Source organism: Apodemus sylvaticus, chromosome 8, assembly GCF_947179515.1.
Source record: "Apodemus sylvaticus chromosome 8, mApoSyl1.1, whole genome shotgun sequence".
NCBI lineage: Eukaryota > Metazoa > Chordata > Mammalia > Rodentia > Muridae > Apodemus > Apodemus sylvaticus.
Window position 1 is genome coordinate 10,457,881 of NC_067479.1, and position 16,827 is coordinate 10,474,707.

Sequence of the window (16,827 nt, forward strand, 5' to 3'; positions counted from 1 at the left end):
GGGAGGCCCACCCTCTGAGAAGAAAATGGGAGGGGGTATATGGGGAGGAACTCCAAGAAGGGAGAACAGGAGGGGGCTGTGTTGGGGTGTAGACAAACAAACAAATAAAGCGATAATTTCAAGAATAAGAATTAGTCAGGTAAACATCTTTGGGGACCATAGCTCTTTAGATGGAGAGTCATCCATCTTTCCCTTACCAGGATCTCCTTACGAGTTTGTGACTCGGTCACTCTAAGTGTTCAAAAATGTGCATATTGGTGTTTCTATGTAGAGACACAGAAGTCTGTGTATGCTCCAGGAACACATGATAACTTTTTTATAGGAGGAAGAAACAGGGGGGGGGAGGGGAGAGAAGGCATCAAAACTAATGGCTGGGAGCAAAGAAAGCAGCAGACAGCTTTGCAAGGTAGCAGGATGTTGAATGATCCCAAACACTGCTGTGAGGGAGGCTGGTGCCAGCCAGGGTGATGAACACCGGCCTTCTATCATTTTCTTTTGTCAGATGAAATTTATCATTTTAGCTGTGTGAATGGTATTGTTCAATCAAGAATGAGAGAGAAAAGGTAGGAGGGAGAAGGGAGGTAGCAGAGGTATGGGGGAGGGAAGGAGAGTGGGAGGGAGCTACAGAAGCAGAGACAGAGACAAAAATATGGATGAATGGATTTGTATTTCAGGTTCAGTGGGTAGAGAGTAATTGTTGATTCCTCACACTACCAGAGAGCAAGAGCAGTTTATGCAAATACTGTTAGCCCCAGGTTGAGGATTCTATTTTTAGTTAAAGCTTATAAAGGAATGAGAGAGACTACTTGCTTTACATGAGTTAAAAGGTTTTCAATAAGAATGAATTATCTTATATTTCTCTTAACATGTAAGCCTTATTTACCGTTTAAAGGAACATGTCCTTATGAACAATAAAAAACAAGTGAAGAAAGTTCAAGAATTATGCCAATGATCATCCTATGTTGACCCAAATCATGTTGTCTGATTTTTCTTTTCTTTTCTTTTCTTTTCTTTTCTTTTCTTTTCTTTTTTTTTTCTTTTTCTTTTTTTTTTTTTTTTTTTTTTTTTTACCTTAAGAGAAGGTTGAGGCTCCTAAAGAGCTCAGGAAAATTATCACAGGAGCATGTATTACAGGGGAGTAGGAGACAGGGTTGGCTATTTAGTTCTGAAAGGATTTAAAAATGGAAAGCTAGATAGGCTAAAATTCTAAGTACAATAAAGAAAATATTGCCTGAAACCTTGTAAACTCATAGATACTCTGTGTGTGTGTGTGTGTGTGTGTGTGTGTGTGTGTGTGTGTGTGCAAAAATTTTTGGAACAGTGAATGCATGGGGCTTTGAAAGGGTTGGCCTTCATCTTCGGTTTGTAAGAGTGACATTGCCTTATGTAATTTAGAACAAGACGAACCAGAGATACAGAGAGAAGACGCACAATACTATGCTTGTGCCCATTGGGATATTAACTATAGGAGGATTTTGGTTCATATGTATACATATTCATATTTACTGTCATGCAGCTAGATCTTAATTTAAAATAAAATTTCATTAAAACATTCTTTTTTTGTATGCATGAATGATGTGCCTATTTGTTTGCATGTGGACTGCAGTTATGCAGTGTTCACAGAAGCCAGATGAAGGCTTCAGATCTACTGGAATTGGAGAGTGGTTCTGAGTGGTGGGTGCTGAGAACTAATCAGGGGGTTCTACAAGACCAGTGCTTGATCTAATCCAAGAGGCATCTTCCCAGTCACTCTTTCCATTATTTTATGACACTATAGCTACTTCCCCAACTGAAAACTTTATACCCTGTTGGTTTCCTATTATTTTGTAAATGTGTATTCCATACTCTGTTCAATATTCTTATTCATTATTTCATTTTGTTCCAAGTTAGGTTGACATTACATTTAATATTGTAACAAATAACCAGGTATTTGGTAACTCCATATTATTTCATGAAGTATTCTGTTGTGGTTTGAATTTTAACAAACTATACTAGAAAGATTCCTATGTTCAAGGATTGGTAACCACTCTGTTATTCCTGGCACTGGGAAGAATTAGAAAGGAGGTTGTGTATAGTTGAAGAAATTAAGGGTGTAGCTCTGAAGGACGTACTAAGACCCTCCCCCTTCAGCTGTCTTGCTTCCTGGCCTGCATGAAATGAGGGTATTTCATTTCACACGGCCTACCATATGCTGTTACAATATTGTAAAGTGCATCTGCCTCCAGTGACTCAGGCAATAGGGCCATGGATTGAACTCTTGAAAATTGTTAACACCATGACCAAATATTAACATTCCTACTCTTAATAGTGTTTATATTTCTTGATATTTATATATCATCGTTAACAATGCTAACTGTGTCCTACTCTCACTAGATGTGCAAAACCATCCTTTTTAGCCTCCCTTCACTGAAAGATAAAGAAATTGTGATATCTCCAAATTCTGTGGCTAAATTATTTAAATGTAAATTTGTATATTATCTTATATATATCATCTTATATAAATATAAATTTATATACTTATATATACTACAAATATATATGCATGTGCATGTGTGTACATACACACACACAAACACATATATACACACACATGCAAGCACACACACATGCACACACAAAGCACACACATATGCACACACACAAACACACACACACAAACACACACATATGCACACACACACACACACACACAGACTTGTGAACATGACAGTTGAGTTACATTAGCCATTGATCATAAGAGATTCTAAAGAAACTAACAGCCTTATTATATACTTTTCTCAGTGATTAATTCTGAGAAAACTAACAACAAAACAATCTGTTTATTCTCCATGAGTACTAAACATTTTAGAGGAGAGAAAGCCAGAGTTATTTTTCTGCTCATTGTTTTACAGTGCCATTGGCAAAAATGCACTTGAATTATCTACGTAAGCGTTTATTTCCATAGTTTGATCGTTGATACACTTTAAAATATCTTAAGTATAATTAAAACACCAACTGAGCAGTGATTCACACTTAAGACACACCAACCTTTCAAAGTGTAAATTATGTGAACACGTGTGGCGTGGAGTCTAGAAGGAAAATTAGTGACAAATGAAATATCAAAATTGCAGGAAAGGTAATATTTTTCTTTTCCCGGGGGAGCTGTAAAGGATTTTATGCCCCATTATTTCATTGCCTACCTGTTTCTATTTTAATCATATGCCTAAAGAATTAGTCATAAAGGGATAAGACTTTTGCTCCCTTTTGCCAAATGCTGGCTGTCACACTAATTTACATATGTCCTACATGGAAATGACACTTCACAAGGCAGGGTTTATTCTAATGTAGTATGTTATATGTAGAATCATACACGATAGTGATCTTCAATAATCTTGATAGTCTTTCCGTTTTCTTCCTCTCTGAAAGCCGCTTGTGAAATGCTTATACAGGTTATAATTTCTGAGCCCTGGGGAGCACAAGCAGGTTTATTTTTTTTTCCTTTCCTTTGAATCTGAAAGTTTAACTACATGCACATAACAATGTGCAGTCCATCTTTATGCAAATAGTTTAAAAAGGCAGTGTGCCTGAAGGGTTGTTTTACGGCATTATTTGGTTTTATATCTTTGCAATCAACACTATACAGCTCACATGGCCATGTAAATTCATGAGTAGCTTTTCTATTGAAACTCAAACAAGGTTACTTGCTCTTGAAGATCAGATTGAGATAAAAGTAGCAGTTTCCATAATGGCACAAGAAACAATGTACACAGCGTCTTACATAAACCCCCCAAACTATTGATTTCATCTTTGAAAGTGTGTCCTTGATTTCTCTCTGCAGGATTGTAATTCAAATACTGATTCTAATAGAGGCATTTCAGAGAACCTCCCGTACCAGCAATTCCCACTTATTTATGTCCGCAAAGGTCTTCTGAAGGAATAAAAGGACTTCAAAAGTCACTTTATTTTCAGTGGCCACAGTTAGTGTCTCCGGGAACCACACTTACACAGAGATCTTGTATAATTTTATTTATCTTTAGGCTTTTTCAGTTGACTTATAACATTTTAAACATAGTTCCTAATATAAGGAAATATGTATTTTACTTCATTTTTTTAAGGGACGTGATTTTCTTATCTCATTTCTTTCTCCCTTTGCTTATAATGCTTTTTTTTGCTATTGTTGTTAAACAATTTAAATCTACATGAATTGAGGTTTTCATACACTTAAATATATATCTTGCTTTGGAGCAGTGGGTGTGTTTGCATTCATCTGTTGTTTAACAGGTTGCCCCATGCCCTGTGTGTGAATAGCTACAGAGACCTAAGCCTGGTTTATATAGAAATTGATTCACTAACATTCTGATGACTACTCTGGGGATCTCATAAGGGTAGGAACACCCTTGTGGTATTCTGCATTGGTCACGGTTCCAAGGAGACTTCTCTATGCTAATCCTCACATTTAGCTAGCTATTTACTCCCCACAAGGATATGCAGAGGACCTGTTTCCTCTCCCATGTTACAAACAAGGAAGGGAAGACATTAGCTGTGTGCCAGAATCCACACATGGAGAATAAGCATCTCATATTCAAAGCAAAGATATTGCTGCCTTATGTGAAGTCACCTAAATTCAAGAATTCTTGTCCCTCCAGTACTCTTAAATCAAAATCACACATTGAGTAAGGGAGACTAGAGATAAATATTTCTTTGCATACTTTTGTCGTATTAGATTTTTATAATTCTGAGTAAATTCAGTTCAAGTGCTTACACTGATGACCAGAATACTACAACTTCCATTATTACCTGAAGCCTACAGTTATACACTCATCTGATCGCCATCATTCTGTCAATGACTGTGAAAAGTAATCGAGGAAAGGCACTTGAATTCACTTGAGATACAGTGGAGGAAGAAATTCAGTGAGTGATTATTCAGGCTCATTGAAGCCATAATGGGGTAGATAGACAACAAGCACAAATATTCCAGGTGACATAAGCATTTCATATGATCCTATTATGATATATAATTAGATAATATTATATAAATCATATGAAGACAAAAAAATTTTTCTTTGAAAATAATATTGTATAGGGCTTGGATGGATCCCAGTTGGTACAATGTTTGCATAGCATGCACGAAACTCTGTGTTTAATGCCCAACACTATATAAAATTTGTGTTTTGACACGTATTTACAATAAGAGACATGGAGACAGAATGAGAAGAACTTTAAGCCATCCTTGCTAAATGGAGTATTTGAGACCAGCCTGGGCTACATAAAACCACGTACAAAATCTCATATTTCTGAGTTTAAACTATTATTGTTGTAATTAAACAGATAACCATGGAGAGACTCAAGAAAATGTACACTCACCACAAGAATGGATTTTAGTTATAGTATGTCACGTTTGAATTTATAAATAAAATAAAAGCCTGTTATGAATCCAAGTCCACTTTTCCACTATTGCTTTTGAGATAATCACTCCAATGCAATATCAATATCCAACCTGACTGTTTTATTATACTTTATTAGAAATCCATGTATTCTCACATTAATTGATTTATGTTTTAACAAGCTTGCGTAAATGCTTCCAATCTTTAAGTAATGAGTTAATTTTGCAATTTTAAGTTTTGACTCCATATTGTGTGTTTGAGGGTTTTTTTGGTACTTTTCAGTGTCTCTGGTATGACATGAGACATTCTGAATTTATCTTTTATTGGGTGACATATAAATTGATCCAATGTTGACTGCACATATCTCTCAGTGTGTCAAAGATATGATATCTTTCCAGGTTTACCAGATATCCCAGGCACAACAAGCTATACAACAGAAAGTCCTAGTGTGATAAACATTCTTTATCTAAGTCACAGTTTTATGTTTATTCCCTTGTGCTCTGTTGATGTCTTATTTTCAAAGAATATAATGGGGCAAATGTTTTAGATTGGAGTCTCATTGTTTAACATAATCTTCAAAGATTTACTATATATATTAAAAAGATAGTTTTAAATTATTCTTTCATCTGGTCATTGAGATTTATTTTCAAAGTTTGATCATCAGATTCTTCAGATTCAAGTATTTCAATTAAATTGATACGAATTTTGGTTGCTAGAATGGAAAATATCCCCATAGGCTCAGGCATTTGAACCCTTGGTCCTAAGTTGTACTGTTTGGGAGGACGTGCAAGCCTGCGGCAGCCTTTGGACTTGTGCACTGATGGACCACTCACACTTGCAGCTCATGCTCTTCCCGACACTTTTGAAGATGTGCTATGTCAGCTCCCTGCTCTGGGCATGCCACCACACCTCCTCTAGCATCAAAGACCCTTCGGGAGCCAGGACACAAAATGCTGTACGTTTCTGTGCGAATGGTGTTTTATCTCAGAATCAGGAACAGAAGTAATACAACTACCAATTTTATGCCTTCAGGAACACCCCTGTATTCATTGTCTTTAGGTATGTGGACCTTGTGGATATTGTATTTCCATGGAAACCACTTGAAACTCCATCAACATGTTGTAAACTATCACCTTCAGGATTTTTAATGTTGTTTCTTTTGTCACCCATGAAAACAAAATCTTCCTGTTCTTGTTGACTAGCCAATAGTATTATTTTAAACTCTGTGACATCATGTTATTTCCTCTTTGCTTACCTACCCTCTAATTTCATATCAATTTGTTTTAATATCAAATAAAAATAAGAAACATAAATGGCTGAATATGCACTCATTAATTATTTAAATTAGATTTGAAGGATTCAAAGGAAGTAGCCTAGAGATACATAACCCCATGACAATCAGGTAATGGATTCTCTGCATCTCTCAGGCCTGCAGCTGGGGCCTTCCATATAGCATATCTATACGCTTGTATATAAGGAGCAGGAACAGTTTCACTTCTCTTTCTCAGCTAGCTTTGCTCTTGTTTGACAGTCTTCACCCAGCATGCACACCAAACCAAATGCTTCCCTGGCAACTGCAGCTGTGGTAGTTTGTAGTCAGCTATCTTTAAAAATGTAGTCTGTCTGTCTGCCTGTCTGTCTTTGTCTGCCTGTCTGTCTCTTTGTGTGTGTGTGTGTGTGTGTGTGTGCGCTTGCGCGCGCGCGCGCGTGTGTGCATGTATACAGAGTAGGGACATAATTTCCTGTGATAACAGCCCTGGTAGGCTGAGGCAGGAGGATACCAGTTCCAGGTCAGCATGGTCTACATAGTGAAAGACTCCATTGCAAAAACAAAACAAAACCAATATTAAAGCAAAACCAACCTTTTTTTAAATAAAATTTACTTAACCATTTTCGAAGAAAGCTTCAGTGATGCAATTTTCTCGTCTATTAATATATGAGAAGCTGGCCAAGGCAACTCTCTGTCCTACACTTTATTGGGTTCAAACACTTTGACTCCAATATAGTGGCATCATGCCTTTTTTATTTTAACTGAGATTTAGCTTGATGGTATATTGTACATTATCTCAATAGCTATTGAATATTTATCCTGTCATCTAACTTTTCTCCTTTACAATCTATTAAAACGTTCTCTTGGTCATTGTATGCACAAGGTTTTCTCCAGTATTCACCATTTAGTCTAACGTGGTGTTCGTTATACAATTGCTGTCAGTCCCAGCCCTACCTTGTCTGCTTATCTGCAGACTTAGATTGGGTTGTACAACACAGTGAGCTCATAAATGGGCTGCATTTTGAGTCATGCCTTTGCAGTGATTCTGTCTCTGTTCAGTATAAAGTGTGGCTCCTGAGTGACATTACTGAACCCGCTTATGAAGTTTTTTTTTATTGTACTGCGTTTGGAGGATCATAATGCGAATACTACAAAAAGCAAACTTGTTTTTATTTTTAACCTTGTCCTTTGTATTGCCCTTCCATGTTATATATTTTAGTATCATAATCTTTTCACCGCCCACATAGTTCTCCTTGACAAAGTACACCTCCTCTCTCTCTCTTTCAGATCCTCCAGCGCTGAATCACTTCTGTTTGTTTTGACCTCTAACAGCTTCTGAGAAAGTCTGTTCTGCTCCCTCTTTTATTTGAAATGAACCTCAGTTTGCAACAAATTCAACTGAATTGCATTTTCTTGGCTTAGTCTATAGAATTCTGACTTGCTAATTGTTTTATATATCTTTCTAAAAAAACAGTTTTATGGAACAGATGGCTGCAACTGCCCAGGATCAGACGCCAAAACCACTACTCAACCAGCAACAGTCTTTGGCACACACAGTGGTTCCTCGTTATGAAATCCCTGGGAACAGGTTGATAGAATTAGGACAATTCCGTCGTTATGGTCTTTTGATTCTCATATTTTCTAAAATAAAACATAGCCACAATATCCACAGTAACAGCTATAATGTTAACACCATCCTGACCAATCCCACTGAGTAAGCTATCAACGGGAGTGTGTGATAAGAAAGAGAGGATTTTTATTGTTGATTTTCTAATCACAGATAATTACTGTGGCAAATAAATATTCACAGGCAACTGCAACCTAGGTTACATCAGATCTGTTTGGTGAACTCTGAATAGTAGAATAAATTACTTGCCTAGTCATTTGAATTGTAACACAATTTTTATGAATATACCTATTATTCATATTATTTTTGTTAGATTCTATTCTCCAGTTGCTCTCTGTATGCGGAAAGCAGAGCCAAAGAAACTCCCAAGACAGTAAACATTTATTAAGTGTCTGTCTTAACAAGTGAAATGCCACTTTATCTACTATTTTTTTTTTAAATAGCACACAGTGACTAGAAATATTGCGGGGGTTGGGGAGAGATGGAGTATTTTCTTTACATTGATGGAAACTCTGAGTAAAGTTCCTTCACGTGGCACAAGTCAGCCTCATCAAGGTTATTATTCTCTAGATGGAGTGTCTTGCACTTTTACAGATATACTCATTCCCCCCACATGCCAGTATGACCCTGACAGAACTGGTGAAAACTGATCAGCGTGAAGCTACACATTTTCTGTGTAGATTTCATCAGAGTGGTGTGCAAAATTGGCACATGAGCAAAGGTAAAGCACTTAGTGTTTCTTACGCCATGCCCTCACGAGCACCCAAGCTTTCACAAGATATTCAGTGTCTTCTGCTGGGCACAACCCCCCCCTCAACATCCTTCCACAAGTCCTTGCAATTTATTCCAACACCATTGGCCTCTGAGATATCCCTACTTGGTCCTCACTGTGGAGAATGGATGTGATCTTCAATGCTCTCCAAAATGATAGTCTTACCAGCTTCACTCTCAGAGTGACATTGATGCCTATAGTCTAACTTGTTCTCTGTTCTAGAAGCAGCTGTAGACAAAATCCCATTGTTTTAACTTGCTAAAAACCATATTTCCCTGCATCACAGAGTCCTCGAAGACTCAGAACTATGATCCCACCTGAACAAGCAGATGCTTATGCCTCAGAAAATTGTGGTCGAGAAGCATGCATGTGTAATCCTTTCTGGAGCTAGCATGTGGAGACGGAGAGTGAGAAGTTTGTGTTGCCCTTCCTTCTATGCAATGTATTATGCTTCAGCCTTTTCCCTGACATTTGCTTGTTGGCAGTTATCAATACAATTAGTGAAACCAAATGCTCTAGCGCCATTTCTCTTCACTGCGATAAAACACTCTGCACTAAAGCAAGTTAATGGGAGAGATAAGTTATTCAGCTTATGTCTACAAGGTATAGCCCACAATTTTGAAGAAGTTGAACAGGAGCTTAAAGTACTATCACTCAGGACCAAGAGAAGAGAAAGAATATATGAATTAATCCTTGCTTGCTTACTTTCATCCGGCTTTCTTCTGTGGTCTTCTGCTGGCTCAGATCTGCTACCTGCAATGGTCTGGATGTTCTTACATCATTTGACAATCAAGCCAGTGCTTATCAGACATTCTCATTGGACAACCTGATCTAGATGGTGCTACACTTGAGGTGGTCTTCTCTGGTGATTCTAGCCCAGTTGGTAATTAAACATCCAACACAAAACAAGCTAGTATTAAGCCCTAATAGGGAAGAAAGCTGATGGAAGATGGTGAATCCTGAATGATGGAAGAATGGGCAGCAATCCCTCTCAGATTTATCACCCCTCTTTCCCAGGTCAGCAGCTCTTGCCCTCTTAATCATTTCCTTTCAGTGATTTTGTGTTATGGTTTTATAAAACTGCCTATGGAATGTTGATTAACATAATATAATGAAATAAGTGATAGTAGTTTAAACTAAAATATAAGAGTAATACTAGGTATTTAATATTTCAGAAGTCTTGTGTACTAGAGGCTGCTCCAAATACCTTATTCATATTGGTTTCTTAATCCTCACAATGAGTTCATGCAACATTTAAGGTGCAGACAGGTTAAATAAATTGTCCATTTCCTGCAGCACAGTTGTGATTTGCCATCTGATTTCAGTGTGAGCTCTAAATCACTTTTCTTTTGCCAAAGAGCAGAGGAGACAGCCATAGCAATTCTGAAGAAGGCTCTAGTAGACTATGACGAAAAACTGGTTGCATACTTGATTACTTCTGTCAATAAAGAAACTGGACCTTTATAATTCCCATTGTAACCCTTTGGCGATGACAGATTGCAGTGGAAATTTCTGGGGTTTTTTTTGGAAATTTAGTTATGTTACATGAATTTTTTTCCTTGAATCTGTCTTAGGAGATGCTTTTGCCGAAGCAGACATATAGGAGGTTGTTTTGCTAAGGACAGACAGGTGAAGGTTTTCTGGAAGCAGCCTAGAAAAAGAGCATGTGATGTTTTGCTAGAGTGGAAGCTTGAAAGAGCACGTGATGTTTGGAAAAGTTGCAAACATAACCCAACAGACAGTGATGGGGCTCTGGCATAGGCTTGCCTAGACATTCTTTGCTGGGCATTTTTGGTGTGACTTCATAGACAGAAATTTACCAAAGAACTTCAGGTATTGCTCTGGCAGCTTCTTGCCACTTCTGCAGACTTGGCCTATTGGCAGAGCCTCGAGGTTTCTTTGGAACGAACCCATTCATGATGGCTGAATGGGGCTTGTGAATGGATCTAGCTGCTGCTGCTGATTCACGTCAACTGAACTGCTTGTCTATATTCTGACAGTGCAGATTGGATTCACTCATGCCAAAGTACTATTTCTAGTCCTGTCCACGTCCTCCTTTGCCCTATTAAACTTTCCGTTGCACTACTTCTGGTGGGTGATGGGCTAAAAGGGAGGTTAAAGCACTTAAGAACCCTCAATAAAAGTAGGATTTGAAAAATCTAAGCCTACAACAAATGAGTTAAGGCTTGAGGTATAATGGAACTGATTAGTATGATAGGGAATTCTTTTAAATACTGTGCACATTATCCAGGAGTCACAGCTGGAGAGATAGTGAGATGGCAACACAATGTTCAGCTGAATTTGAGATTTGTGCTTTGTCCTGCTTTGTCCAACAGAGATATCCTGAAAGTGTCCAGAAAGGATACTCTATGGATTTTACTTCAATAAATAACATGCTTAAAAGGAAAATAACCTTCCTTCTTCATTCTATTGTGCATATAGCAAGTAGTGGATAACTTTTAAATCTCAAATAGAGGCAAGAAGGGCTACTGCCAATAAATGGGGAAAGAAATATTTAGGAAACTAGGTAGAAGGGAATTGGTAGCTGCTTTGGGCCTTGGCATTTGAAGAAACTGGTCAGGCCAGAAAAAAATAAAAAGCAGATATTCAAGACAGATTAAAACAGCATGAACAAAACAAAGTGCGAAAGTGCAAGACAATTGGCTTGTTCTCTGTCAATGGGTTTTAGGAAGTGTGAAGTGATGGCGGGGCAAAGCCCACAACACTGGTCTGGAGAGCTCCAGAGGCCTTTGTTAGCTCTAATAAGTCAAATGCAGAAGGTGAGAGAGAGCTAACATAAGACATTACACAGTAGAGTGGTGTGATCAATTTATTTCACATATTTACTGAATTTCTATCATATACAAAAATTCTGTCATCAAGCTGCAGAACTGCAGGCGTAAAGGGAATCGTTTGCACTGCAGATATATAAGTACACACCAGACACTGAGAAGGTTTCCATGATTAACAAGAAAATGTTTAAAGGATTCTATAATGTGCCCTTAAGTCTTAGAATAAACTAGCATGGAGAAGAAATTGTAGTGTCAGTAAGATAGTTTCAAAAGGGTAATAATACAGTGGTGTATGAGTACATCAGATATAGTCTATGTAAAGTATGATTTTTAAATTCTCATGTTAGCTCTATATTTTATTACATGTGCAATGTAATTAATTAGCACTAATTAAAATTTGCTGTTAACTATGGAATATATAAACAATAGGAAGGAATTTGCTTTTAAAATGAGACATTAAAGGAAATTGTCTTAGATATTATTTAACACTCACATTTAACCGTCTGTCCATGTACCTTGTCTAATTTATATTGGCTCCACTGAACATAGATGCATAAACACAAAATAACTGCTCAATAAACATTTACAGACTAAATGGGCTTTGTGTACCCTTAGACATTGAACAAATATGGGGTTTCACTCATCAGTGTCCATACCATCATAATGTTTACAATAAATATTTAAATTCATTTCCATTATCTTATTTTATACTCAGAGTTGATTGCTTTTCAGCTCATAAGTGAGAGGTCACCACTTATAAGTTAAAGAAAATGAAATTGGTGACTCATAAACACACTTATTTAAATGGAATCAGGGCAGCAAAATCTAATTCCATATATAGCATTGTGAATTATTCATGTTTTTTATAGAAGTGGGCCATGGGCATTTGATGACATTTTGTAAGTTTAACATTTTTATTATGCCAAAACCTATTGTGGGTAGATGTGTAGCAAGTTTACAGGTGTGTAAAAAAACTAGAAACACTGGGGCATTAACCCTTCAGCACACATATTTTCAACAATTATCATATTGTCAAATAGCCTGATTAGGTGATATAATTTTTAATTACATAAAAATCTAAATATCTGAATTCCTTTTTGGCTAGTGGCTTAGTAAGTCAATAATGATTACCAAATCTAAATAAATTACAATGGTGTCTGTGATCCACTGAGAAGTTCACAGAGCCAAGAAGCCTTGATGAGGATCTCATTTGCAATGATTACAAAACAATGATTCCAAATCTGAATAAGTATTTAAAAAATGATGATTACAGAAACCTAAATATCAATAGAAAATAGAATTAATTTGATGATTTTTAATATTTAGACTAAACTGAAATTGCCATTGTCATTTAACTACAGGACAACTTTATATATACAATGTTAGTATCTAAGTAGAGGAATTAACCACAAGAAAGCAAAGTCATGATAGCTTAACTGTTCACAAGGAAATACTTATTTTCAGAGATCTGGTTTAAATATTTACCCATGATATTGTAGTCACAATACTATTGTTTCTCCAGTAGGCTCTATGCACCTCATCATTACTGGTAATGTTTAAAAAGGAAAGATTTAAGAAGGGAGCAGGATACTCAATAGCAGCAAATACAAACTCTAAAGAATCAGCATTTGGACTCTAAATATTCATGTGTGAAGTTGATGCAATAATAATGGAAATATATTAGTTATATATATTACATATTCATAATTATGGCATTATATATAAATCACATTACATAATAACTGTACCAATTTAACATTAGGTAGAAAAACAAATGCAGTAGGTGGTATTTTCACCGGGCTAATATTGTCTTTGTTTATGAACTGAAATAGTAATCAATTCTGCACAAAACTGCATATTTTCTAACACTGGTTATTTATTTAATATACATGTACATGTACACTGGTTCATGTACCTACTTAATATATAAATATGGTATTATTATGTGTACAAAAAGATGGTCATTTATGAGAGTATAAATTTTTAGGAAAAGAATGCAGAACTGCAGGTTTAATTTATCAAATGATATTTTTCATTTCCCTGGACTTTATACTTTTAATCATTAAAAGAGATCATACTTGCATGTTCATAGGGTAGCTGTGCTTGGAGTTATTTCATGAAAAAGAATGTGACTGCGTGGCTCTTAAAATAAGAGAAGACTGAAATGCTCTCTCTAAACCTTAGGGTAAAACCCAGTGACAAGCTTTATATAACTGCAAAAGAAAATAAAAACAATACCAAAAAAATCTAAAACATCAATATTTTCAGAGAAATTTTGTACATATAATTCTATGGAGTCTAAATTTTAATGATGTCACATATTGAAAACTAATTAAATGTTTCCTTAGCCATCATTTTCTTGGCACTAACCTGCAGAGCATGCAACCCCTTGATTGATTTGCTTGATGGTTGTCATTCTATGATTGAATCAACACATCCTTGGAACTAAGTGCACCTTATGTCAACATCTCATCAATGCTTCTTGGCTCTGTGAACTTTTCAGTAGATCAACTTACTAAATAAAATATTCAGCATTCCATAACAAATATTTAACACACACACACACACACACACACACACACACATACACACACACACACACACACACACACACATAGTTTGGCATGCCACTTCACAAGATTCACAAACTTATAGCGTCTATGGAAACTTTAGGAAAGATGTGGGGAGACCTTTCTTTGAAGCAATGGATACTTAGTTTTGTGAGTTATTTTTCCCTGATAGTGCAATAGTGAAATTTTTGGCTCTGATGCTATACTATATGCATATGATTTGTTTTCAGATAACTTTAATTAAAAGAAAGTCAATGTGTCACATTGGCTATAGGTCATTCTTTGCTGACTCCTGTGTCAGAGCTCATTTATATAAGATTGAAAATGCTTATACTAGGCCATAATTATGATGTTAGGATTTTAACTATTTGGTATTTGGAAGCCAAGATGACAGGTGCTGCCGTTTGGTCATGGTGTTTGGTGCAGCAATATAAAGCCCAACTAAGGCAGCAATTATTGTCTTTACCATAAACAGCTAAGATGTCAATTTTCAATATTTGGAGATATCATATTCTTATTCATAAGAATATGAATTTGCCAGCATAAATCCATTAAAAGATTTGTTTTCATATATATTCATTACACAATAAATATTTCAGAGAAATTTCCCATGTGGTGCACATAAATCAGGCTAAGGGTAAGAAGCAAAAAAAGAGTCAAATATCTTTAATCCACTGAATATGGATTATATATATATATATATATATATATATGTATATATATATATATAACATCCTAACCAAGTATTGTGTTTTCATAAGTATTACTCATTGATTCCAATGTAATGATTGAAAATCCAATGTTATTTTTATTTTAATTTACCTAATGAATTTTTAATTCATGTTTATTTTTACAAGTATAATATTTATTCACTAAACAAATGCTAATTAACCATTCTTCGGAAACAACATGCATTTTGGGGATTTTACATTATTTTCTCTTTGAAGGAATTCATTGCCCCATATTTCATGCCTTTTTTGTCTATCTGTAACTCTTGCTGACCCTTCCAAGATGTCATTATCTAGTGGTTTAACTCGTTGAGGGGATCCTATTTCATATCCAAGCTAAAGACTTGGAAACTTGATTAAGCTGTCTTCCTTGGTTCTCCTGGTAACTTCATAATCAATTACTGTTTTTATTTATCTGTTTTGTTTTCAATATTATTCTTATTTATTCTTTAATAAATTTTTCATTTTCCATTTTTTCTATTGAAAATAGACTTATTTTCTCACATAATATATCCTGACTATGGTTTCCCCGACCTCTACTCTTCCTTGCTTCTCCATACCTTCATTTCCTTCTAGATCTACCCCATTCCTGTCTCATTAGAGAAAAAACAGGTTTCTATGGGATAACAATAATATATGATGAATAAGCCAAAATATAAGTGGTCAGCTGACACAGGAAAGACAATAGAGAACAGAGACACTCCACTTGAAAAGATCATGATAGTTTCTAAGAAAATGCATCAAGGTAAAGTGGTGGAGAGAGGAAAAGAGAGACATGGTTTCATTAGATTAATTAATCAGAAAATGTGTTGTATCATGTCAATACATTTATATGTAAAATAGAGAACTGGACTGGAAGAAAGAAATACTTTCTTCATTTTCAAAAAAAATCTATATCAAATTAGAATGATATAATTTTCCATGTGAAATGATTCATGTTAACACAAATGAGGAAACAGTAAATTCCCCAAGGACAAGAAGCCTTTAGGTTTGTTCATCTGCACATATGAATTTCTTGAAAAGTTTTCAGGATAAAAAGATATGAAATATATAAAATATTCTCTTATAAAACTGTTGATGTATAATTTAGACTTACTATTATCATTTCAACTTGTTTATATGTTATATTAAAAATGACCCAGCTGGAATTGTTTTTCTCTAAATTTAGTTGCAGATAAATGAGTTCTGCATTTCAGGAAGATTAAAGTAATGAAGAAAATGATAATTGTAGAGAAAAAAACAGGTTAACATAATGGTCTTATATAGTTAGCTGCATTTTGTGTTTGTAGAATACAAAAATATTGGAAAAAAGAAAAGATAGTCATTGGACAAACCATTGCAAGCACACAGGCAAACTCAAGTTGCTCATAAGGCTCAACTCCATATACTCAGTGAGTAAATATACAAATATTTATGATACATCTACAATTATACATACAGGAAGTCATGACTTATATCTACACATTCAGTGTATTGATATTAATCTAGGGTCTTGGATTGAGCACCTTGACATGCAGTTAAAGGTTATGGGGGATAAAATATGGACAACAAACTATATATCAAAACTAAGAAATACTCAATGGTTATTCAGTCAATTCACTGCAGCCTGTGCCACCTGCTGGGAGAGAAGCAGGGTCATGTGGAGCTTAGACAATTTAGAGTTTTCTTCTGAGAAGAGACATCAGGCAGTGTGTTGTAGTCTGTG